The 24,488-nt window shown below is 42.4% G+C and overlaps 1 long non-coding RNA gene across 2 annotated transcripts in view; it reads right to left on the reverse strand.

The window, feature by feature from the left end:
• Nucleotides 1-24,488, reverse strand: part of LOC119925883 — an 84,223-nt gene that overhangs the window by 25,093 nt on the left and 34,642 nt on the right. Inside the window, exon 2 of one of the 2 annotated variants that reach the window (XR_005449839.1) lies at nucleotides 12,059-12,140. The exons of the other annotated variant lie outside the window; for it this stretch is intronic. This is a non-coding gene — a long non-coding RNA (uncharacterized LOC119925883). The remainder of the gene's footprint in view (nucleotides 1-12,058; nucleotides 12,141-24,488) is intronic. 2 annotated transcript variants of the gene reach the window in all.

Here is a 24,488-nt window from a genome sequence, read left to right on the forward strand (position 1 = left end):
GCCTCAGTTACCTCATTTGTAAAATGGGAATTAAGTGTGTGAGCTCCACGTGGGACAGGGACTGTGTCCAATCTGATTAATTTGTATCTACTCCAGTGCTTAGAAGAATGCTTGGCATACAGTAAGTGCTAAGCAATTACAACAATAATAATAATTCTGCCCTGTCAAGGAACCTGAAAGGACACTGGAGTGTAGTAGGGAGAGAAGCAGGGTATTCCTAACAGGGAAGGTGTCTTCCCCTGAGGCAAGAACAACTCTCCTTTCAGGAAACATCAAGGTAGGGATAGAAGTAGGTCATTTAACTCTCCAGTCACCCTGAGTGCCTGGGGTGGAAGAAGAGAGACAATGTGTTAGGGATTAACCTAAAAGATAGCTACTATTTGGATATAGTAGAGTGTGTATGGAGAGGCTTTCAGTTCTTATTGCATGCCACATATTGGTTGCACTTTTTTGAAATGTTTTGATAGAGATTCTATCCAAATTTCAGCAGGCATTTTCTTGCTAGATCTCTGTTCAGGATGGCCCAGCTTTCTTACATAGAGTTCAATGTTACTAGTCAGAGAGCCATCCTTAAGCTTTTGAGTTCTCAAACAGAGCAGCTCCACACGAAGCAAGACCGCATTATAATACAAACTAAAGATATGAAGTGTGCCTGTAGGTAGGTAGGTGTGTGTGGGTGTGAATACTCAATACTACAGGACATAGAGAATACCTTAATTCTGCTCTCAAGCAGTATTGGGGTATGAGATACAAATATGTAGATTGCTTAGCTGTCACAGTTGAATTTTTTTTCTTGTGTTTTATTTCCTTTCCTTTTCCCATAAGCTGTCTGACTGCTCACACATCACCTTATTAACACACATCACTCACTATCTTGCTAATCTTCCCAACAGCTCCTGGAGGTAACAGATGGAAAGTAATATTTCTGCCACTTTCCAGACACTCAGGCACAGAGAGGTCAAAGTACAATTATTGTCAGCAATGGTCCAGAAATGTGCAAAGTGCTATGCAGTGAGGTTGTCCCTTACCTAAGGGATCTGGAAACTTTTGGAATCTGGTCCGAGTCTCACTGGGGTGGGGAGGGATTTAAGGTCAATCAAACATTCAATCAGTTCAATCAATCAATCAATCAATTGTATTTATTGAGCGCTTACTGTGTGCAGAGCACTGTACTAAGCACTTGGGAAGTACAAGTTGGTAACATATAGAGACAGTCCCTACCCAACAGTGGGCTCACAGTCTAAAATCAGTTGCATTTATTGAGCACTTACTGTGTGCAGGTCACTGTACTAAGAGCTTGGGAGAGTACAATGTAGCAGAGTTGGTAGACACATTTTCTTCCTATAATGGATTCCCCTAGATACTTAAAAAAACCCACAAAACCTCAAGGGTGATCCCCATAATAGCATTCACTGAGTTCTGCCATAACGCATATTTTCATTTCATATTTTGGCTAGAAGGCTGTTAAGGAATTAGGAAGCATTCCTCTGACAGTGTTAGCTTGTTTGGATACAGAAAAAACAGTTATGTGCATATGTGCAGTGTTAGAACATGTGAATGTTATAATGCAAATTTTCCTTAACTGAGTTGGACAACAATGCAATCCCTAGCACTTAGTACAGTGCTCAGCACACAGTAAGTGCTCAATAAATATCAATGATGCATAACAGTGTATAACAATGATGTGTATCAACGTCATTGCTTGAACTTGGCATATGAGCAAGGCATCTTGGGGAAACCTTTTGGAATAACAGCATGGGGATATGGCCAAGTGGCGTTTATTCAAATCAGTCAATTAAGCACTTGCTGTATGCAGAGCACTGCACTTCTGTACTCCTTGGGAGAGTACAATACAATGGAGTTGCTAGACATGTTCACTGCCCCCAGTGAGCTCACAGGCTAGAGGGGGAAAAAGTGATTAAAATAAATGATAATTTGTAGATATGTAAATGCCATTTCTCATTCATCATTCAAATATGAAAGGGTTGGAAAATTGGTATGAAGTTAGAAAGTTAAACTACTAAAATAGACTAGCAAGGGAAGTTGGGAATTTTATAGCCTTTGGTGAGCCTTATTTGGGGCAAGGATTGTATGTCTGATTGTACAAAATCTACCCCCTGCATTTAGTACAGGCTTTGACACATAGTAAGCCCTTAGAAAATACCACTACTGACTGATTATGAAATGTTCTTCCATAATCCTAGCTACAGTCTAACACAACTTCAGGAAACCATGGGGTCCTTCATAGGTTTGCACATTAGGGTTCATGTGGACAGAGGCCCTTCTATTATTGTTATCACCATCGTCATCATCATCCTCATCATTATCATTGGAATTTGTCGAGTGATTGCTATATGCAGAGTGCTTGGGAGAATACAATACAACAGAGTTGATATGCAAGTTCCCTAAGCACAAGAAGCTTTCAGTCTAAGGGAGGATTCAATCAGAGGTGTGATCCAATCAATTCCAATCAAAGGACACCAAAAAGTTACACATTTTGTCTGAAAAACCCTTTCTACCTATTTGAGGGAAGGGTTTTAAGGGACAGGCCTTTGAAAGTTTGGCTAATTTTCTCAACTCAAGGTAGAAATCAGCCAGATTCTGAAGCTACCCTCTCAAAGCAAAGACCATTGAAGAAACAAGGCATCATGATAACTTCAGCTTGCATGGGGTTTAATCCTCAATGTACAAGTTCCAAATGATGGGAATTCTCTCCCCAGCCCCCCTCTATTGCTTTCTAAATGGGAAATAATGGAACACCATGTGATTTCCTCGAGAAAAATCGATTAAAGCAGCAGTCAGAAAACCACATGCAGCTTTTACGTGTTGCTAATGGATTGGGGGCCCATGGCTTTTACATCAACTTAAGGCTACTTCAGCACCTGACAGACTGTAAAAGTGAGTAACAGTAAAGAGCAGAATGGGACTGGGAGATGGGGGGAAGCTCCCTGGGATGGAGCTGTTAATGTGCCTGGCCTGTCTGCCCTGGAAACTTTCCTTCTGTAAAATGGGTGCCTCAAGAGACAAAGTGTATTCCGTAAAATCTGATCTGATTACTGGATTTCTCATCCAGCAATACCCAACATGTCAGAAATTGAGGGTTGAAAGCATGGAAGGCCCAAGTTTCAAGAACTACATTTTGGTTTGGATCTGGAATAGGGTGCCAGAGTTAGGGTGTGGGCCCCACCAAACTGTAAGGTCATTAGGGGCAGGGAATGTGCCTGATTATTATTTTGTAGTGCACTCTCTCAAGCACTTAGTGCAGTGCTCTGCACATAGTAGGTGCTTTTCAATAATACTAATTATAACACTTACTAAGTGATTCATTCATCCAATCATATTTATTGAGAGCTTACTGTGTGCAAAGCACTGTACTATGAACTTATTACTGTACATGTGATTACTATATACCAAGCCCCATTCTAAGGTCTAATCAGGTTGGACACTGTCCATATCCCCCATGATGTTCACAGTTTCAATCCCCATATTACGGATGAGGTAACTGAGGAACAGAGAAGTTAAGTGATTTGTCCGAGGTCACCCAGCAGACAAGTGGCAGAGTGGGAGTAGAACCCAGGACCTTCTGACTTCCAGGCCCAAGCTGTACCCACTAGGCAACACTGCCTAATGATTGATTAATTGATTAAGCTTCTGCCCCCATCAATCGATCAACCAGTAGTTTTTACTGAGCGCTTGGGTGCAGATACTGCACTTCTAGACTGTGAGCCCGCTGTTGGGTCGGGGCCGTCTCTATATGTTGCCAACTTGTACTTCCCAAGCGCTTAGTACAGTGCTCAGCACACAGTAAGCGCTCAATAAATACGATTGAATAAATGAATGAATGAATGAAGCACTTGGGAGAACATAATAGAGTTATAAGACCCTATTGGGAAGCAGTGTTGCCTAGTTTATAAAGCATGGGCCTGGGAACCAGACGACCTCGGTTCTAATCCCTGCTCTGCTACTTGTCTGCTGGGTGACCTTTGGCATATCACAATTTCTCTATGCCTCAGTTACCTCATCTATGAAATAGGGATTTAAGAGTGTGAGCTTCATGGGCTGGATCCAACCTGATTATCTTGTATATATCCCAGTGGTTAGAATAGTGCCTGGCATGTAGGAAGCACTTAACAAGTATCATTAGAAAAAGCAAAAAACCTACAAGATGAGAATTCATTACTGTTAATAATAATAATAACAATGGCATTTGTTAAGCGCTTACTATGTGCAAAGCACTGTTGTAAGCACTGGGGGGGGTTACAAGGTGATCAAGTTGTCCCACGTGGGGCTCACAGTCTTAATCCCCTTTTTACAGATGAGGTAACTGAAGCTCAGAGAAGTTAAGTGATTTGCCCAAGGTCACACAGCAGACGTGTGGTGGAGCCTGGATTTGAACCCATGACCTCTGACTCCAAAGCCCATGCTCTTTCCATTAAGCTACACTGCTTCTCCTTACTACTTAAATTGTGAACCACATAAGTGGCAGGGACTGTGTCCAACCTGATTAATTTAACTCTACCCCAGCATTTAGATCAGTTCTTGACACATAGTGAGAATTCATTCATTCATTCATTCATTCATTCATTCATTCAATCGTATCTATTGAGCACTTACTGTGTGCAAAACACTGTACTAAGCACTTGGGAAAGCGCAATATAACAATAAACAGACACATTCCCTGCCCACAACGAGTTTACAGTCTAGAGGGAAAGACGCCCATTAATCTCAGTAAATAAATGAATTACATTGCTATGTTTAACAAATACCATAAAAGAGACACTATCCTTTCCCAAAGAAAACTTAATACTTAGTGAGGGAAACAAAGTCTAAGTAATTTAGAGCTAGGAGGGAAAAGAGGAAAGGAAAATGGATGGATGATCGAGGAAGAGCTTGCAAAGTACTTTCCCAAGCACTTAATACATTGCTTTGTGCACAGTAATTCAGTAAATATTGTTGATTGATTGATAGCAAAGCATGTAGGTCAATAGGGACACAAATACTACAAGTTAATGTGAGTGCATTTATGGTGCAAACAAATTAATGTGATAGGAGGATACGACCTGGGAGAAGAAAAATTAACTGGGGAAGACTTTCTAAAGAAAGTAGGACTTCAAAAAGGTTTTCTGTCACAGATAATAATAGTGATAATAATGATGGTATTTGTTAAGCGCTTACTACGTACCAAACACTGTCCTAAGCGCTGGGGTGGATACAGGGTAATCAAGTTGGCTCACACTTTTAATTCCCATTTTACAGATGAGGTAACTGAGGCACAGAGAAGTTAAGTGTCTTGCCCAAGGTCACACAGCAGACAAGTGGCGGAGCTGGGATTAGAATCCATGTCCTCTGACTCCAAAGCTCTTTCTACTAACCCACACAGCTTCTCTGTGGATGGAGATCTGATAATAAGTATCCTCAAATGCTAGTTTTTTGAAAAGTGGTTTAGCTTCATATTAATTTCCATCTCCTTTGTCTAACTGTAAGCTCACTGTGGGTAGGGAAAGTGTCTGCTAACTCTGTTGCACTGTCCCAAGCACTTATGTGCTCTGCACATAGTAAGTGCTCAATAAATATCATTGACTGTTGATTGATTAACTTATGATATGCAGTGACTCTGATGAGAATTTTTTTAAACTTCCGACCCCAGTGCACTTCTTAACAAACTCCTTTTGCCCCACTGGGGGGATATACCTCCTTCCCTTCCCCACAGCACCTGTATATATGTATATATGTTTGTACGTATTTATTACTCTATTTATTTATTTTACTTGTACATATCTATTCTATTTATTTTATTTTGTTAATATGCTTTGTTTTGTTGTCCGTCTCCCCCTTCTAGACTGTGAGCCCACTGTTGGGTAGGGACCATCTCTATATGTTGCCAGCTTGTACTTCCCAAGCGCTTAGAACAGTGCTCTGCACACAGTAAGCGCTCAATAAATACGATTGATTGATTGAAGTAACAATGTGAAGTCTATACTACAGTAATTCCAAACCCCCATAGTTGATGATGACCAGTCCTTGACATTTTCACTAGCAGTCCTCAAACTGTCCTAAGTGACAGTGTTAAGGACAACCGTATTGCCGTGTTTCCATTTGTTATTATCCAAATAATTAATTAAAAATTTATCTGCACCCAACTCAGCGGTGTGGTCTCTGTCCGAGGTACGTTAAACCAACAATAGATTGTCTCACCAAATGACAGGGGTTTTTTAAAAATTGTTTTTGTTGTTGTTTCTTTGTTTTTATGGTATTTGTGAAGTTCCTACTATGTGCCAGATACTGCACCAAGTGCTGAGGAAACACAAGCTAATAAGGTTGGGCACAATCCCTGGAGCTCACAGTCTTAATCCCCATTTTGCAGATGTGGTAATTGGGGCACAGAGAAGTTTAAATGACTTTCTCAAGGTCACACAGCAGTTAAGTCGGTGGCAACAGTATGGGACAAGAGTAGGAGGGACCACGGTATTGGGTTGACAAGGTAGTAAGGAGAGTGGATACTGCAACCTCACAAGGTTTAGAAAGCCTCCATGGCAGACTCTGAAGTTCCTACCTTTATGGGAGATGCAGTGTGGCCTCTTACCTGGTCTGTGACTTTGGGAAAGTCACTTAACTGCTCTGCGCCTGTCATCATCTGTAAAATCATCTGGAAAATGAGCATTAAATGCCCATTCTCCCTCCCTCTTAGACTGTTAGGCCCAAGGAAGAGTACAGTATTCTGCACACAGTAAGTACTCAATAAATGCCATTGTCAATAACGATAGTGATGGCTACAAAAGCAGCAATGGTGACTTCATGGCAAAGAGGAGGAGAACTTTATCTTTCTCCCTCTTCCCCACTCTCCCTGTCTTCTTCTCCCCCTCCACCTTTCCACTCTTACCTTCTCCATCTCCCTCTTCTCCTTCTTCCCCTCCTTCCCTCTCTCTGTCTACTGACTGTTATATTGTACTTCCCCTAGTGCTTAGTACAATGCTCTGAACCCAGTAAACACTGGATAAATGTGGTTGATTGATTGAATTCCCTCTCTTTTTCTTTCTTTTCTTCTCTTTCCCACCCTTTTCATTCTCATGCCCCCCTCAAACTGCTCCCAAGACCTCATCTCCTCAGTGATAAAATGTCAGCACTGCTGAAGGAGAGTGATTAGTAGGGTCTTGAGAGGTCTTTTCATCCATCTTTCTGCCCCTGAGTAAAGGCACATTTAATTTCTAGTGTGGCATCTCCTGGGGTGGAGATAACACAAATTCCCTTCAAAGCCCTTTGTAGGGACTACATATAGCCCTCTCTCGGTGTCATTTGATCCCACCTCTCCTTTCTCTGCCCTTGGTGGAGAGAGGGACTAGTCTAGTGTCATTTTCAGTAGAAGATCCCACCGTAGGCTGGAAGGCCGTTATTAAATTGGCCCTCTGTCTTCTCAGCCTCTATGAAACAAAGCATGGGCAGAGTGATCCTCCGAAACAAAAAAAAACCCAGCCCATTCATTTCTTTCTAAACGATATTAATGAAAACATTTCGAATCATTAAGTTTTCCAAGATACTAATTATTAAAATAAAGATGGAATCTGGACCCTTCCAAGTTGACAGGGTCTCTTTAAATTGCTTTTTCTCCCCCTCACGGCTAGCTCCACATCTATAAATGTCTAAACCATGCTGTCAGCTAATCTTGCCTCTAGCTACTTTATGCGGGAGAGTCTTTTAGAAAACTGATTATAGCATTTCACTGCCACATAGTGAAAAAACAATGTAGTGTTCTATGATAAAGCATTGATTTAATAAGTGGAATATGGAAGTGACTGTCCCCAGTTTGGAGGGGGGCAAAAAGTATCATTTTATTGTTTCCCCGGGGTGAGTCGTGTAGGAGAATTGCATAGATATTCATTGTGATAGGTTCTCTGTCTCTTCCCTGGAGTCATATCCCCCTTCAGAATGCTGCACCCTTTCATCTCCAGAAGCTTCCAGGCCCAGAGAAACTTGGAAGGTTTGTTATATGCCTAGGTGCCTGCAAACTAGACGGGAGAGGAGAGGTCCTTTGTGCCATTTCATCGTGATCGAAGAGTGCAAACTAAGAGTCTCTATCAGATGCCAGCAATCCCCGGCATAGATGTGATAACAGAGAGTGGAACACCAGAGCATGGCTTGGTGGCAAGAGCTTGGGCTTGGGAGTCATGGGTTCTAATCCTGTCTCCACCACTTGTCTGCTGTGTGACCTTGGACAAATCACTTCACTTCTCTGGACCCCAGTTATCTCATCTGCAAAATGGGGATTAAGACTGTGAGCCCCATGTGGGACAACCTGATGACCTTGTATCTACCCCAGCGCTTAGAACAGTGCTTTGCACATAGTAAGCGCTTAACAAATGCCATCGTTATCATTATTATTATTTGCTGCAGAATGCGCATCCCTGCCCCTTCCCTGCATATCTATGCCAAGGCCTGTAAACCTGAGTGACTTGGCTCAAATTAACTTTCCCCTCAGCCTTCAAGTAGGGAAGAAGTAGGAGAAGAGATTAAGTTTAATTGGGGAAGGGGCTCACTAAGGGAGTGAGAAGAGGTAGAGTTGGCGGATGGAATAAGCAGCAGTCAGACAATCAATCGTATTTATTGAGCACTTATACTGTGTACTAAGTGCTCGGGAGAGTACAATATAACCCCTTGGTGGCTGTTTCTTCCACCACCCAGGGGTCTCTGGGTTAAATCACGGTCCAGGGAGTCAGAGGAACTGGGTTCTCATCCCAGCTCTGCCACTGCTCTGCTGTGTGACTTGCCCAAGGTCACAAAACAGACAAGTGGGTGGCAATAGTATGGGCAAAAATTAGGAGGGGCCACGGTGTTAGGCTGACAAGGTAGTAAGCAGGGTGCAGCCCCGCAGGGTTTACAAAGCCACCATTGCAGACTCTCAAGTCCCAACCTTTATGGAAGATACAGTGTGGCCTCCTTCCTGTTGGGTGACCTTCAGAAAATTACTTAACTTCTCTTTACCTCAGTTTCCTCATCTGAAAAATGGGGATTCAATATTCATTGATTAATTCAATTGTATTTATTGAGCACTTACTGTGTGCAGAGCACTGTACTAAGCACTTGGGAAGTACAAGTTGGCAACATATAGAGACAGTCCCTACCCAACAACAGGTTCCCTCCTACTTAGACTGTAAGCCTCATGTGAACCTGATTATCTGATATCCACCCTAGAACTTAGAACAGTGCTTGACACGTAGTAACTGCTTAACAAGTACTATTATAACTTTTTTAACATTATCATCATCGTAATCATTATTATCATCATTATTATTAAATCACACATGACCTCTGATCATCTTCAATTGGGAACCATTCTTCACAGAGAAAAGGGTTTGCGGTAGGTGTAATAATAATGATAATAAAAAAAAAATTGATGAGGGTCTACTGTGCTAAGTGCTGGAATTAATACAGTGTAATCAAGTCAGACACAGTCCCTGTCTCTCATGGGGTTCACAGTGTAAGGGGGACAGGTACAGGGTACTCAATCCGTATTTTACAGGTACGGAAACTGGGGTTCCAAGATTAGATGGGAAGGGGAGGAAATAAAACAAGACTCTTTTGGGGGAAAGGTAAGAGAGTAAAGTCAAAAAACAAAAGCCATACCAGCAAACCACCCAGTGTTCAGTAGTTGTCCCCTTCCTGGAAGTTCTCCAGTGAGGCATTACTCTGCCTCTTTTCCTGCCTAACAACTCCCTTGGAAAGTGCCAATAACAGTACCTTGGTTTATGTATAGCACTTTTATTCTAAAAGCAGTCTCATATTATTTATCTAATTTTTAGGACCACCCTATAAGTTAGGTTAAAAAAAAGTCAGGTTCTATTATCCCCATTCTGCCTGGGAGGAAACTGAGGCACAGAGAGGTGAACCGACTCGCCTACGGTCACACAGCAGGCCAGAGGCAGTGCTCAGACTCGAGCTCAGGTCCTCTGACTGACAGGCTGGCGCTCATCCCAAAGGTCCAATGGGAGTACTTCCCAATTTGTACTTCCCAAGCGCTTAGTACAGTGCTCTGCACATAGTAAGCGCTCAATAATATGATTGATGATGATGAGTAAAAAGAGAATGGAATGAATGTTCGGAGCCAAGTTTCAGCATCACCTTTCTTCTAGTAGCAGATGAGTTTAGTTTGAATTGTAGCCAGACTCCCATGAGTATTACCATATTTTTTTCCTGTTTACCTTTAGAGTGCAAATTAATGTAAGGAAAGTTATATGCCAAGTCTGCCTGGGGTTTGCTTAGATTAAAGACTTCTGGTTGCTGAAGGCCTGGTGTTCTCTGCTCATCCCCTCAAGGAAACCCCACCTGTGCTGACTCAAGAAGACTTCAGCTTTTGATTTTGAGCGATTGGCTCTATTGACCCATCCTTCACCGTAGGGTGGTCCGCTGACTGGCCCAGATTTGTGTTGAAACCGAATTGCTCAGCCTGGGCATTCGTAGCAAACCTGTCATCTGAAACCAGGTCTGGGAAGCGGCAGTTCCGATTCTGGAAGGCTCCTAAATGGGAAATCCGATCCTGGGGCCAGCGGATCAGAGAAACCAAATGCTATTCCCCAACCCCAACCAATAACACATCTCCACCAGCTGAACTAGGAGGGAGTTACTGACTTCCTATTTCTCATTCTGTCTTTTTCTCTCTCTCTATTATCCTCTCTCTCAAGGAATCATGGTGGTTCAAGTGGAGAAGCAGGATGGCCTAATGGACAGAACAAGGGCCTGCCTCCTCCACTTGTCTTCTGCGTGACCTTGGGCAGGTCACTTCACTTCTCTGTGCCTCAGTTACCTCATCTGTAAAAAAGGGGATTGAGACTGTGAGTCAGTCCTATGTAGGATAGGGACTGTGTCCAACCTGATTATCTCGTCTGTACTGCGGTGTTTAGGGCAGTGCCTAGCACATGATAACAGTTTAAAAAACATCACAAAAAAATGGGCTATTTCAACATGTTCTTTTTAATAACACCATGGGTTCTCCAAACTACTCATCAGCCATTTTGGTTTTAGTAATGGCAGAACAAGTGGTTCAGCAGGATTGAAAGAAAATGAAAGGTGGAATGAAGACAAAAGCTTCTCAACCAAGGTCCCTTTCTGATTTTAACATCTCCCTTCTCTTAACCCTCCCATGCCCCTGGTGGGCTTAACCACACTACATGATGAATTCACCTAGTTCTTAGGGACTTACTCCATTGTGCTCTCCCAAGCACTCAGTACAATGCTCTACTTACAGTGAGCATTCAATAAATACCATGGATTGATTGAAAGTGAAAGAAATAGAAAAAAAATGCTGCAAAAACATCTTTCAGGATTTAACTTCCAGACAAAAATGAGTGATTTGTCTCAGCCCTAAGGAGAGATTTCTACCTAAATACGGAATGATTTGGGGAGAACTGGGCCTACAGATGGGGGGAGGAAATGGCCTCCCCAGCTTTCTGTGTCTAGGACATGAGGAAAAAAGAGGCAAATTCATGCTGAGTTATTAATCACAGTAGTCATAAAGGCCCGTCGGGTCCTTGACTAGAATTGACAAAATGAGGAACTTCTCTTAAAATGTGAATCAATGCCTAAGGTCCTTTTATTTGAATGGCATGTACCTAGACCTTGAGAAGCAGAAGGCAGCCTCCCTCGTAGAGTAGCAGAGAGCTAGGAGAAAGGGCTAACAGGACCTGAAGGGGAACCTGAGTGGACACTGGCAGAAAGTTGTGGGAAACAGTTAAAAAAGCTGTACTTCTGCATCAGCAGAGGGGTAGAACTGGGGACACCACAGAGAAGGTTACCGAAGACCCAGAACCCAGATGAGGATTTTTAGTAGGTAGTTAGCACAATGCACTTACCCAATTGTGCAATATTGTGTCGGGGAAAAAAAATTCCCTCCTGATCTCTGATCAGCTTAAGCCCTGAAGCATGAAATGTGAATACCTTTTTCTTAGCATCCATTAAATAAATGTTATTCTTCTCGCTGGCAGAAAAACACAAATTCCTCTGCTCAGAGCCATCCTGGAGCAGAAGGAACACAATTCACAATCTCCCCCTTTACGATAATGACTCTCACCTTCCAAAAGAAATGAGTTTTGAGGAATGGAGCATCATTGAGTGCCCAATGACAAGTCCGTCGGTTTGCTGCTGATAATTATCTGGCAGGAAGGAAAGTCAGAGAGGATCAGGATCACTGTAGAGAGAAATACGGTTTATGAACTTGGAGAACAGGCAAAGCACTTTGAAGTTAAGGTCACAGAGACCTCTGAACGACCCTGAAAGAAGCAGCTCTCACCCTCACCTCCACCCGGCTAGGCCTCCTCTCTGCTCCTGATCCCAAAGGCTGGAGGAAAAAGTAGCCTCGGGTTATTGACAGTTTGCAGCGAGGAAAGAGATGCCTTAAGACTAATACTATGCACAGGACAAAGAGGACAGGATAAACAAAGCATTATTTTGTGTTGCAAATAAATGGCTTCGTTAAGTACCATATAAATCCCCTCTGTGCCCGTGGTCTGGAGCTCTGATAAAAATGCATTTGCAATACACTGAGTGTCAAGAAATCACATCTTGAAGTGCCAAGGGGTTAAGAGCAACTCCCCAACTAGAGTCTAAACTCATTAAAATTGTCTTTTACTGGAAGAGGAGGCCCCCGGATCCCAAGCCATTTTTTCTCCTTGCACCAATTTATCGCAGGGCGAGGGAGACAAACTAAATAACATAATCCACATTTGTATAAAAAATAATAAGCTCAGAGCGGGTGGAAAAATCAAAAGTAAATAGCACAGGAAAACAAGGTAGAGGCGAAAGTTAACTTAATATAAAACACTTGACCTGCAGGTAAAGCATTAAAATGCTGTTTTGGCAGACAGAATTGATAGCAGAGTTGCTGAAAGGAAATCGGCTTCAGAAAGAAGACAAATACAATCCTAATCCTGCTCTCCCTCTACATGCTGTAGATGAGTGAAACCCAAGGGGGAAAAAAAAATTCTTATTACAGCAAATAGGTGCAAGTCCAGAGGAAAAATTAAGTCAGCTTGACAATTTACAAATTTCCTTTCAAGCTTGAAAGGTGGCTGAAAACACAGGGTTGTTTTTAAATCCAAACCACAGTGGTTTGTATCTGTTAATATTGCTGCCAAAGGAAAAGGGACATGGCCCTAGGTCTCATTATCGACCTAGGCTCCATCTCACTGAAATGAAGCACGGATGAAATAATTTTTGTCAGGCAAGCAATGTTAGAAAATCTAAAATTGGGAAGAGACATTTTTCCTGCCGCCCGCTGGGTCCTGAGAGACTGGCAGGTTGAGCTTAGTTATGGTGCTACTGATGTGAACCGAGGAAAAATGTTCTGGTCAGATAGCTCCTTAGAACAGTTCTTGACACATAGTATGCGCTTAACAAATATCATGAAACTTTCAAGGCTGTCGGGAGCGAGCAATCTACTGAGTGACATCCATCTTATTACAGGGGGAGTCTTTCCCGCAGTGCCTCGAATCAGCCCCTCACCCCTTTTTTGATCTATTTCAGGGGTTCAGCTGTGGCCTGAAGGAATATGAGTCCTGGGCTTTCATCACAGATCACTCCCTGTGGACATGAGTGAGAGGACAGTGGTGAGATAGATGAGATCGAGGTACAGGGAGAAGGTTAGCATTACAGGAGCGAAGCTTGTGATCTGGGTCGTAGTAGGAAAGTAGAGAAGTGAAGTAGGAAAGGAAAAAGTGATTGAGTGCTTTAAAGTCAATGGCAAGGAGTTTCTGTTTGATGCAGAGGGGATTGGACAACCACAGGAGGTTCTTGGGGAAACAAGGCCTGAATGTTTTTTTGTAGAAAAATGATCCGGGCAGCAGAGTGGACCGGAGTGAGAGGAGACAGAAGGCAGGGAGCTCAGCCAGAGGGCCGAACTAGAACAGTTACTAGAGCCAGCATAGAGCACCCTAATTAAAATCCTATAGAGAGGTGTTAATTATTGAAATCGGAGGCAGTAGAAAGGAATGAAATCTCCCATTCTTGAAGAGCCCTGAAATAACACCGAACTGCATCCTGTCTTCAGTGGCTTAAGTACGGACCTGCCAGAGGCGGGAGGCTGGCCAGATGACCTCTTCCAGTTCTACAGTTCTGGGGTTCAAGATGTTGCTCTTTTCCAACAAATAAAGCAATCAATGCTTTTATAGCTTCAGTTCCCAAAGGAGGGGTGGTTTGGGGAAGTGGAGGCCTGTTTCTGTGCACTCAGGAGAAACTCACCCTTTGCCAACAGCATTGACAAGGCAGCACTTTCTGTTCACTTTGAGATACTGCTTTGGGAATAATAATGAGAGTAATTATTATGGTACTTGGTGAGTGCTTACTATGTGCCAAGCACTATTCTAAACACTGGGGTTAATACAAGTTAATCAGGTTGGACACAGTCCCTGTCTCACATGGGACTCATGCTCTTAATCCTCATTTTACGAGGTGAGGCAACTGAGGCACAGAGAAGTTAATGACTTGCCCAAGTTCATACGGCAGACATGGGACCTGGCTCTGGAATTGCTTAGACTAAAAACTCTTCCACCAGGGAAGCAATTGGGTTTGTTTCCCCTCCTTCTCTCCCTCCTAGAAAGTATGCCCAAATGACTGATCTTTTTTTTAATTTCTCCATCACAATTATTTCATCCAGGCCTAAAATTCCCAGAATGTCATTTCTGTGTGTGAATTTTGCAGCACATCACTTTCTTCTGGCAATGTTTTCATGGACAATCCAGAGGCAGGAACACTGTGGTCCCCAGAGCCAGGCAGGGGAATGGAGTGCTCGCCCATCAGGAAAGAGATGATTCACCCGCAATGTCCAGAGAATTGCTGGGATTTAGCTACTTCACCCCCCAAATAGTCAACTCCATCACACTGAAAGAACTAGCCCAGCATTTAAAAAAAAGAAAAAAAATAACTGGAAGTAAAGACCACTCATTCCCAAAGGCTAGGAGAAGCAGTCCCATCCCTTTCATAAAGGAAGAGAGATGAGATGTGACAAATGGCCTTTTGAATGGTTTCCTGTGTCTCGCTGAGATCACTATGGTAGGGACTCTGAAGACATATTCAGTCTAATGGATAATAAATGGACTCACGGCGGATGCTAAGGGAACCTTTAATATTAGCGTCTGGAGGAGAGAACTTCAATTAAAACTTTGAAATGATAACACTACTAAAAGTTGTGTCTTTTTGAGAAAAGGGGATATTGTGTATTGTCAGTAGATAAGGTGGATCCCTTTTTCTTATCTGATTAAACAGCCACAGAGACCAGACACCAAGAAGAAAATACCAAGGAACTCTACACCAGAATACTCCTGCATGTTTCAGTGCTCACTTAGGACAATCTGGTCTTTCTTTATGGTTGGGATTGAATCTAAACTTGTGAACTATATGGACAATTCAGGTCTGCCAAATCTTCTCTGTCTTTCCCCACCAAAATGGTATTGGTTAATGGTATTTATTAATATAAATGTCGGGCACTGTACTAAGTGCTGGGATGGATACAAGCAAATCACGTTGGACACAATCCCTGGCCCACATGAGGCTCACAGTCTCAATTCCCAATTTACAGATGAGGTAAATGAGGTTTAGAGAAGTGAAGTCACTTGCCCAAGGTCACACAGCAGACAAGTGGCGGAGCCGGTATTAGAATCCATGACATTCTGACTCCCGGGCTCTATCCACTATGCCATGCTGCTTCTCCAAAACTTAGGCCTGAAATATCCATGTAACTGAAGCCTTGGAGGATTTGGGAGGAACAAATTATCCAGATCATTTTCTAGTGAAGGTTTCAGCTGTGCTTCTTCCAGCTCCTCCATTAAGCTCTTCATTTTTTTTTCCTTTTAAACCTAAAAATACGGGTATTTCAAGAATACAGGGCCAGATAAATAACATAAATAAGTACCTATCTAGAATTAACTACATTTTTGCTCCATTGCCATGAAAACTGAGCCCAATTCTCTTTTCCAATGTTCTTTCCAGTGCTGCCAATGACAGCAGAAGCTCCTCCATTTCTCTCTCTTTTATTCACAAAGCATGTTTACATATACTTTGAGCAGAGAATCACAGAATGGGAGATTGGTCTTCCGCTCCATTCTACTCTTTCCCAATAGGACTCAGATCTGGATGGTTTAAGGTCAGAGCAATGAGCAGCGTATAAGCTGAAGATGGGACTGCTGCTGCATTAAATGCTAACGATAATAATGGTATTTGTTAAGCACTTACTATGTGTCAAGCACTGTTCTGTAAATACAAGATCATGGGGCTGGACACAGTCTCTGTCCCATGTAGGACTCACAGTCTTCATCCCCATTTTACAGATGAGGTAACTGAGACATAGAGAAGGGAAGTGACTTGCTCAAGGTCACTCAGAAGACACGTGGCAGAGTCAGGATTAGAACCGGGTGTGGTGGCTGTTCTTGTCCCCACCCAGAGCATCCCTCAATTTGGCCCCACCAATATTCTTGGGGAATGCTGTTCAGAGGGAGTTGGAGAACGGCGGGTGAAGAGAAGAGGTGGGTACAGTGGGGTAAATTGGTGAAGAGTCTTGAAACCGATTGCGTAGAGTCTTTGATGCAGAGAGGTAGAGGAAAGCAATGGACGAGAGGAGAGATGTGGATTGAGCAATGCTTTGAGATGATGCAGGAGAGTGTAGTCTTGGACTCCTTATGCAGGATGTTTATGAACTTCATTTCTTATTATTAAAAAAAGGATAGTTAATCTATATTGTAAATTGAAACAAAAATCAGTCTAAATACTTTACTCGGGTCCCACAGTGACACGATGGTAGAGTCAAAATTAAAACTCGAGAATATCAATTTGTTTTCACTTGGACCACTGTTTATGTAATTCCTTTCTAGGGACCAGATTTGAACCTCTCATTCATTTACAACACTTCAGCACATTTTTTTTAAAGAAATAGTCCACAACAAAGCTTAACAAATGCATCTGTTACATTCAATGTTCTATAGATATTGATGTGCGCTTTATAAGGAGCACAGTCAGTATATAAAAGCTTTGGGTAAAAGTTTCTCTAAATAACAAAATAGCTAATACATCAAGTTATGGTTTGTTAATGGCATTCAATTAACACATAAGTGTTGTTAGTTGATTAAAAATTAACTGTGAATAACTATTTAACATTCAGCACTTACAAATGTTCCATGATTTATTAAAATAGTTGGAATTGAGGAGCCTTGGGAGATGTGAAAAATATTTTGGTGGATTTTTAATGGAAAGCTCAGACAGATTGTGAAATATTTCCTTCCTGTAAACCTAACTGTAAATCAATCTTCATGTTTTAAGCACTCATTGAGAATTTTGCAGACCTTCTATTTTAAAGTGCTTTGGGAAATGTCTCCCATGAAGAGAAGCCCCATCAGTTTCCTATTTGTTCCTATGCAGATGGTGGACCAGTCTGCAGAATTTGCCATTCTTAAATCGTTCCATTATGCACGAGTTTCAAGAGTTATAGGAAGCAGGGTCAAAAAAGACTGACGAGGTCATCGAGTCCAACAGAAATTCTATTCTAAATCATAAACCCCGCAGTCCTCCAATTTATCTTTTTTTAATGGCACTTACTATGTGTCAAGGCACTGTTCAAAGCACTGGGGAAGATACAAAGTAATCAGGTTGAACACAGTCTATGTCCCCCAAGGGAGGCTCACAGTCTTAATCTCCATTTTACAGATGACAAAATGGAGGCACAGAGAAGTTAAGTGACTTGCTCAAGGTCACATAGCACATAAGAGGTGGAGCCAGAATTAGAACCCAGGTTCTTCTGATTCTCAGCTGCATGCTCCAACAACTAGGTAATGCTGTTTCTCCATGCTGCTTGCCAGAAAATGATGGCAATGGTTGTGCGGGTTTTTATCAACCTGAGATCCTTCACTCTGCCCCACTCCAACCTCACACACTCAATCAAAGACATTCGCAGCTTGAATTTTGAATTTCCTGCATATTTTAAATAACCAGAGCTCACTTTTGGCTGCTGCTTCCATCAAACAGCTGTTCTGGGCCTTGCAATGCCCAACTCGGTGACCTCCCCAGGATGCACCCCAGCTCCAAGTTTGAGAAACCCTGAACAGTCCTTGAATTTGCAACATAACTTCCTTCCAGGATGGTACAGGGAAAAATGGACGTTTGACATTACCCCTTTCAGACCATCGCTATGGGATGCATTAAATTACAAAATGGGATGTGTTTCCACTGCACTGTAGCATCCCATGGAAACTGAGAGATTTCTTAATATAGTCTGGGAAGAGCCCTATCCCTTAGACCATCGCTTTAAGGGTTTCTACTACGTTTTGGGAAGGTAATTAGGAAGTGGATATTATTGTCTCCATGTCATAGGAGGATACAGTGAGACATAGATAAAGCCTGTGTCTTGTCCATGATCATTCAGGAAACACTGAGAAAACCTGGCGAGACATCCGCGAGCGAGAGGAATGGGAAAGTGCATGTTCCTTTACTTCTCCTACACCATCATCATCATCATCAATCGTATTTATTGAGCGCTTACTGTGTGCAGAGCACTGTACTAAGCACTTGGGAAGTACAAATTGGCAACATATAGGGACAGTCCCTACCCAACAGTGGGCTCACAGTCTAAAAGGGGGAGACAGAGAACAAAACCAAACATACTAACAAAATAAAATAGATAGAATAGATATGTACAAGTAAAATAAATAAATAAATAGAGTAATAAATATGTACAAACATATATACATATATATACACCAGAAATAACATGGCCCTAGTAGAGAGAGCCCTGGCTGGGGAATCAGAGCAGCTGGGTTCTAATACCAGCTCTGCCTCTTCCCTGCTATATGATCTTGGCCAAGTCACTTAACTCTGATACCTCATCAGCAAAATGGGGATTAAATCCTACTCCTTCCTACTTAACATTGTGAGTCTCACGTGGGACAGGGACTGTGTTTGACTGGATTATTTTATAACCACTCAACATCCCAGAACTTAAAGCTGCCAGTGAAGTTTACTTAGGCAGTATGTTGTCCAATAATGGTGGGCTAGATAAGGAGATAGATGACAGAATCAGAGAAGCAGCATGGCTTAAAGAAGCAGTGTGGCCTAATGGAAAAACCATAGGCTTAGGAATCAGATGACCTGGGTTCTAATCGATGCTCTGCCACTTGTCTGCTGAGTGACCTTGGCCACGTCACTTCACTTCTCTGTGCCTCCATTTCCTCATTTGTAAAATGAGGATTCATTCCCTGTTCTTCCTCCTACTTAGATTGTGAGGTGGGACAGGGACTGTTTCTGACCTGATTGTGGCATAGTGGACAGAGCACATGCCTGGGAGTCAGAAGGTTATGGGATTTAATCCCTACTCTGCTGTCTCCTGTGTGACCTTGGGTAAGTCACTTCACTTCTATGGGCCTCAGTGACCTCATCTGTAAAATGAGGATTGAGACTTGTGAGCCCCATTTGGGACAGGGACTGTGTCCAACCCGATTAGCTTGTATCCACCCCAGTGCTTGGTTCAGTGCCTAAGTCCCAGTCCCAAACTAAGCCCTCCTTTTCCTCTACTCCCCATCTCCTCAACTCGCTCCCTTTTCTCTACCCCCAGTACTTGTGTATATATGTACATATTCATAATTCCATTTATTTATACTAATGATTTGTATATATTTAAAATTCTATTTATTAATATTGATGCCATTGATGCCTGTTTACTTGTTTTGATGCCTGTCTCCCCCCTTCTAGACTGTGAGCCCATTGTGCGCAGGGATTGTCTGTTGCTGAATTGTACTTTCCAATCACTTAGTACAGTGCTTTGCACATAGTAAGTGCTCAATAAATGCAATTGAATGAATGAATGGCACATAGTGAGTGCTAAACAAATGCCACAATTATCATCATTATTATTATCTTTCCCAGTTACATAGTAAAAACTTAAAATACAATTTTTTACTATTTGAATCAAAAAATCTGCAAAGCAGAGTCTCCCCCTTCTAGACTGTGAGCCCACTGTTCGGTAGGGACCGTCTCTATATGGTGCCGACTTGTACTTCCCAAGCGCTTAGTACTGTGCTCTGCACAAAGTAAGTGCTCAATAAATATGACTGACTGACTGAATGAATGAAGGGGCATCAGAATCCATTCCAAGTCAAACGTCTCTAGGGCTGTTGGGGTGCCTTATCTCCTATGTGGCTGTGAGATCTGGTTTCAAGAGCCGTTCTACCAGCATCATCCTCGAACCATATTGAACATCAACTGGAAGGACAAGTTTGTCCCCACTGACATCCTCGAACATAGTCAACTCACCAGGATTGAAACAATGTTCACGGCCACACAGCCCTGTTGGACAGGTCATGTACATCAGCCAGTCAATCATATTTATTGAGAGCTTACTGTGTACAAAGCACTGTACAAAGCGCTTGGGAGAGTACAATGTAATAATAAGCAGACACATTCCGTACCCACAATGAGCTTACAGTCTAAGAAGAATGGTTGACAGAAGGACACCTAAGCAGGTGATAGAATTTTCAATGAGATCATATTATTTTATTATTTTTTATTATTATTTGGCTGTTTGTCAGTGGTTACATCAGTACAATTAGGTGGAGAATCACTGATTGCAATACCTTCATTTGTGCTAAAGACAGTGGTAGATGAACTTTAAGCATTTGTTGCTGAGAATTAGCAAGAGGGTAATAAACATCAACATTACAATGATATTAATGGAGGCAGTGAGAAGCCGCTTGTCCTAGTGGAAAGAGCACATACCTGGGAGTCAGAAGGACCTGGGTTCATTCATTCAATCATATTTATTGAACACTTACTGTGTGCAGTGCACTGTACTAAGCGCTTGGAAAGTCGGGTTCTAATCCCAACACCAGCACTTGTCTGCTGTGTGATCTTGGACAAGTCACTTCACTTCTCTGTGCCTCAGTTCCCTCATGTGTAAAATGGGGATTAAGACTGTGAGCCCCATGTGGGACAGGGACTCTGTCCAACCTGATTAGCTTGTATCTATGCCAGTGCTTAGTACAGTGCCTGAAACCATAGTAAATACTTAACTAATATTTAAAAATAGGAGGAACACTTTCAAATCTTCAGACATTAACGGAAGAGACTGAAACCTCAAGCTAAGCAGACTAATCTCATGTTTTTTCCCTGCAGCTCAAACTCTTTCCAACATAAACAAAGCCTTCAGTCAGCCATGAGACCAAAAATATTCATGTTCCTCAATTTCATGCATGTCTTGCCTTCTCTAGCTGAAGCTCACCTCCTCTCTTCTGCCTTCCTTACTGGTAAAGTCAAACGTGAGCATCAGTCAGTCAGTCTATGGTATTTATTGAGCAGTTACCTTGTGCAGAGCACATACTAAGCACTTGGAACAGTGCAATGCAATAAGGCCTATAGAAAAGATCCCTGCCCACGAGTAGCTTGCAATCTAGTAATACAGAAAATGTAAGGTGAAGGATCATGGAAATTGGCCCATTTTGCCAAAATCTGATCACGAGGCAGAATTTATCTTCCTCAGACCAATTGAGAGGGCTTGACTGGGATCATAAGCTCCACATCTCATAAATAGCTGTTGTAATCTTCAGACCAAAGACATTCTCCTAAGGAAATCTACCCAAAACTTGTGTTTCAGAGTCCTTCAATGGGACGTCAGGACATGCTGGTATAAGGGACTCTATGGCTTACTCAGGAACTTCAGGGTAGGATTGGGGAGAGAGACTGGGGATGTGGCCCAGTCAGGCCCATTCTGGAGCTTTTGACATCTTGGTCCCATCCCCATTTCAGCCATCCAAGTGTAGTACAGGGGGACCTTAATCTGTCTCCTCCACACCAGCGATGCGGTAGAACTGTGACTGCCCCCAGACTAACTCACACTTCTTGGGGTCCTCCTGAAGTACTGCAACTTCCTGGGCCTTCTACATACTCAGTTCAATGCCCTAGGTGGTTTGTGAAGCCCAGCATTTCGGGAAGGACAGGAATTCAGGCCCCAGTCACATTGATAAATGGATTGGGAAGCTTGTCCTTTCCCCTTGGTGCAGTCTGTTTTGGGTATGCCCAAAACATCAGAGGGCATAGATCTCTACTCCTGCTGATAGTCCCGTACCCTTAGTCACCATCATCACCCAGCTGGAAGCTACAACTCTGGCCAGAGAAAAGGGAAATGGGCATATGGGAGATGGAGACTCAGTGATTCATGCTTCAGTAGATAGCCTCGTGCCCTTGGCCACTGTTGCTCTAATCAGTATTGTGGCCACAGGAGCAAGCAGTAACAGAGGGGGGGACTACAGGAGGCCGGGGGAGTTTCCACCAGGATCAGCCCTGTCACAGGGACCCTTAAACAACCCCACACCAGAAAATGTACGACCCTGATATTCCTGAGTGAACGGATAGGTGGCTGACTTTTCGGTGCAGAAACACCAAAACTTCAGGCTCCGCTTCGGTTCAGCTTTTTTTTTTTTTTTTTAAAAAGTGATTTTGGCATCTCGTTGTGCTTATGTTGTTGAAAGAGATTCTGATGCTGCAGTTCTGGAATAGGTCTCCTCTTTCTTTGAAAGCATGCTGTGTGATAGACTGTCATTTGTCCCCTGCTTCCAGAAGAGCCAGCTGGCAGCTAAGTGCTAAAGCCAGTGACTTGCATGTGTTTTTCTGACATTTAACAAATGGGAACAGCTTGCAAATCTACATTAACTCACTCTGTCTCACAAATAATCACTGGATGTGTGGTGTAGACATTCGGAACATTAGTGGAAACACAAAAGAGAGTGAAAGTCGGAGGAAAAACAAGTCAGCAAATAGCGGGTGTCTTAACGAAGGAATGCATGTAACATTTTGGTTCAAGGGGAAGATTTAATTTCTTTTTTTTTTTCAACTAGCCACCCCTAGTAGCACTCTGTCTGTCAGATCCTGGCTCCACAACTGATATTTGCTTGAATGTACCTCACAAAGGTTGATCTGCTGGTTGCTTCCATCTTGCAAAAAGCATTGAACACTACCACTGCCTCAGAGAAAACATCTATCAAAGGGGCAGGGTTTGTCCAAAAAGGGACATGGATGTAGAGCCTACCGGTCTAATACTGGGTGAGACCACTGACCCGTAAAGACACGAAAGATGTATCTGCAGAAATATAGGCCCTTTCCTGAAATCTCAGACATGTGGATAGTCATGTTTGTGTGTGTAGGCTTGTGTCTCTGTGTGTGTTTGTGTGTGTGTGTGTGGCGGGGGTGCTTTGAAAGGGCTATAGTTCTCTTGTAGGCCAACTTTCATTTTCAAAATTGACATCACTGACTGTGTAGGTGTGGCTGAAAAAAGCTAATGGGTGAATAATCATCTATTCAAAATCATGTGGGAGAAGAAAATAATTTCTTGTGGCAGGATGCATTTGCCATTTGCAAGGCTTGTCACTGGTAGTGGGGTCTTTAGAATGGGGGTATACAAGTCTACACACACACACACGCACACACCTGCATTCCTATATGAGGATACATGTTTTCAAACTGACATTAACACCGTGGATTTGGGATAAACATGAGGGATTTTAATCCCAGAGAATGTTATTTAGCATTTAGTATAGACATCAACCTATTCCCACAAGTTTCATATAATTTAAAGAGAAACTGTGTCCATAATGCTGAGATGACTAGCCTGAACTCTCAAAAGATAATAAACACCTCAGCATGAATAAAGTGAGAAATATATACATATGAAAATTCATTTGGCAATATCTTTTTGGAATTTCTCTTCAGGGATAAGCTAAATGCGACCCATTTTCTTTTTATTATTTTTGAATGTAAAAGAACAGTAAATGGTTCATCCAAAAGGGAGATAAAGGGGAAATAATTCATCCCAAGGGAAAACAGAGGTAGCCTTACAAGCTTGTCATATGGCACAGGTCAGTAGTTCAAGCCGGCCTTTTGGGAAGAAGTTAACCTGTTCCTGACAACAACTCTCACTGTACAACACCAACAATCTTTTTCTCACACTGCCAACACTAAGTTATCTGAGGTAATATAAGACAGAGATGGATGAATATGATCCACAGGATATTTTAGAAAACTAATTCCAGTTAGCCGCTTTCCCATTCAAATTGTGCACAGACGGCTAGATCAACAGGAGAGTCAGAAGCTTGGGTAAGACAAGATACAGAACACAACTGAATTGTCATAGATGATAAAGAAAAGTATATAAGTTGGAACATTATTATGATGACGATTTTTATTATAACACCTTTTTTGGAGTGCTTCTAGTTTTTCATTTTATCTTCACAACATCCCTGTGAGGAAGAGAGAGGCAGGTATTATTAATCTCCATCTCACAGAAGGGATCTGAGGCACAGAGTGGTTAAATAACTTGCCCAAGGTCACAGCAGGCAGGTGGCAGAGCTGGATTGAGAACACTGGTCTCCTGAATATTAGTCATGTGCTCTTTCCACTGGATCAAACCCTTTTCAATGGACTGTCTTTCCTTCACTCACAGATTGTCTCAATATTTGGAAGTAGGTATCTGTGTCAAG

This window comes from Tachyglossus aculeatus, chromosome 3 (genome assembly GCF_015852505.1).
Source record: "Tachyglossus aculeatus isolate mTacAcu1 chromosome 3, mTacAcu1.pri, whole genome shotgun sequence".
NCBI lineage: Eukaryota > Metazoa > Chordata > Mammalia > Monotremata > Tachyglossidae > Tachyglossus > Tachyglossus aculeatus.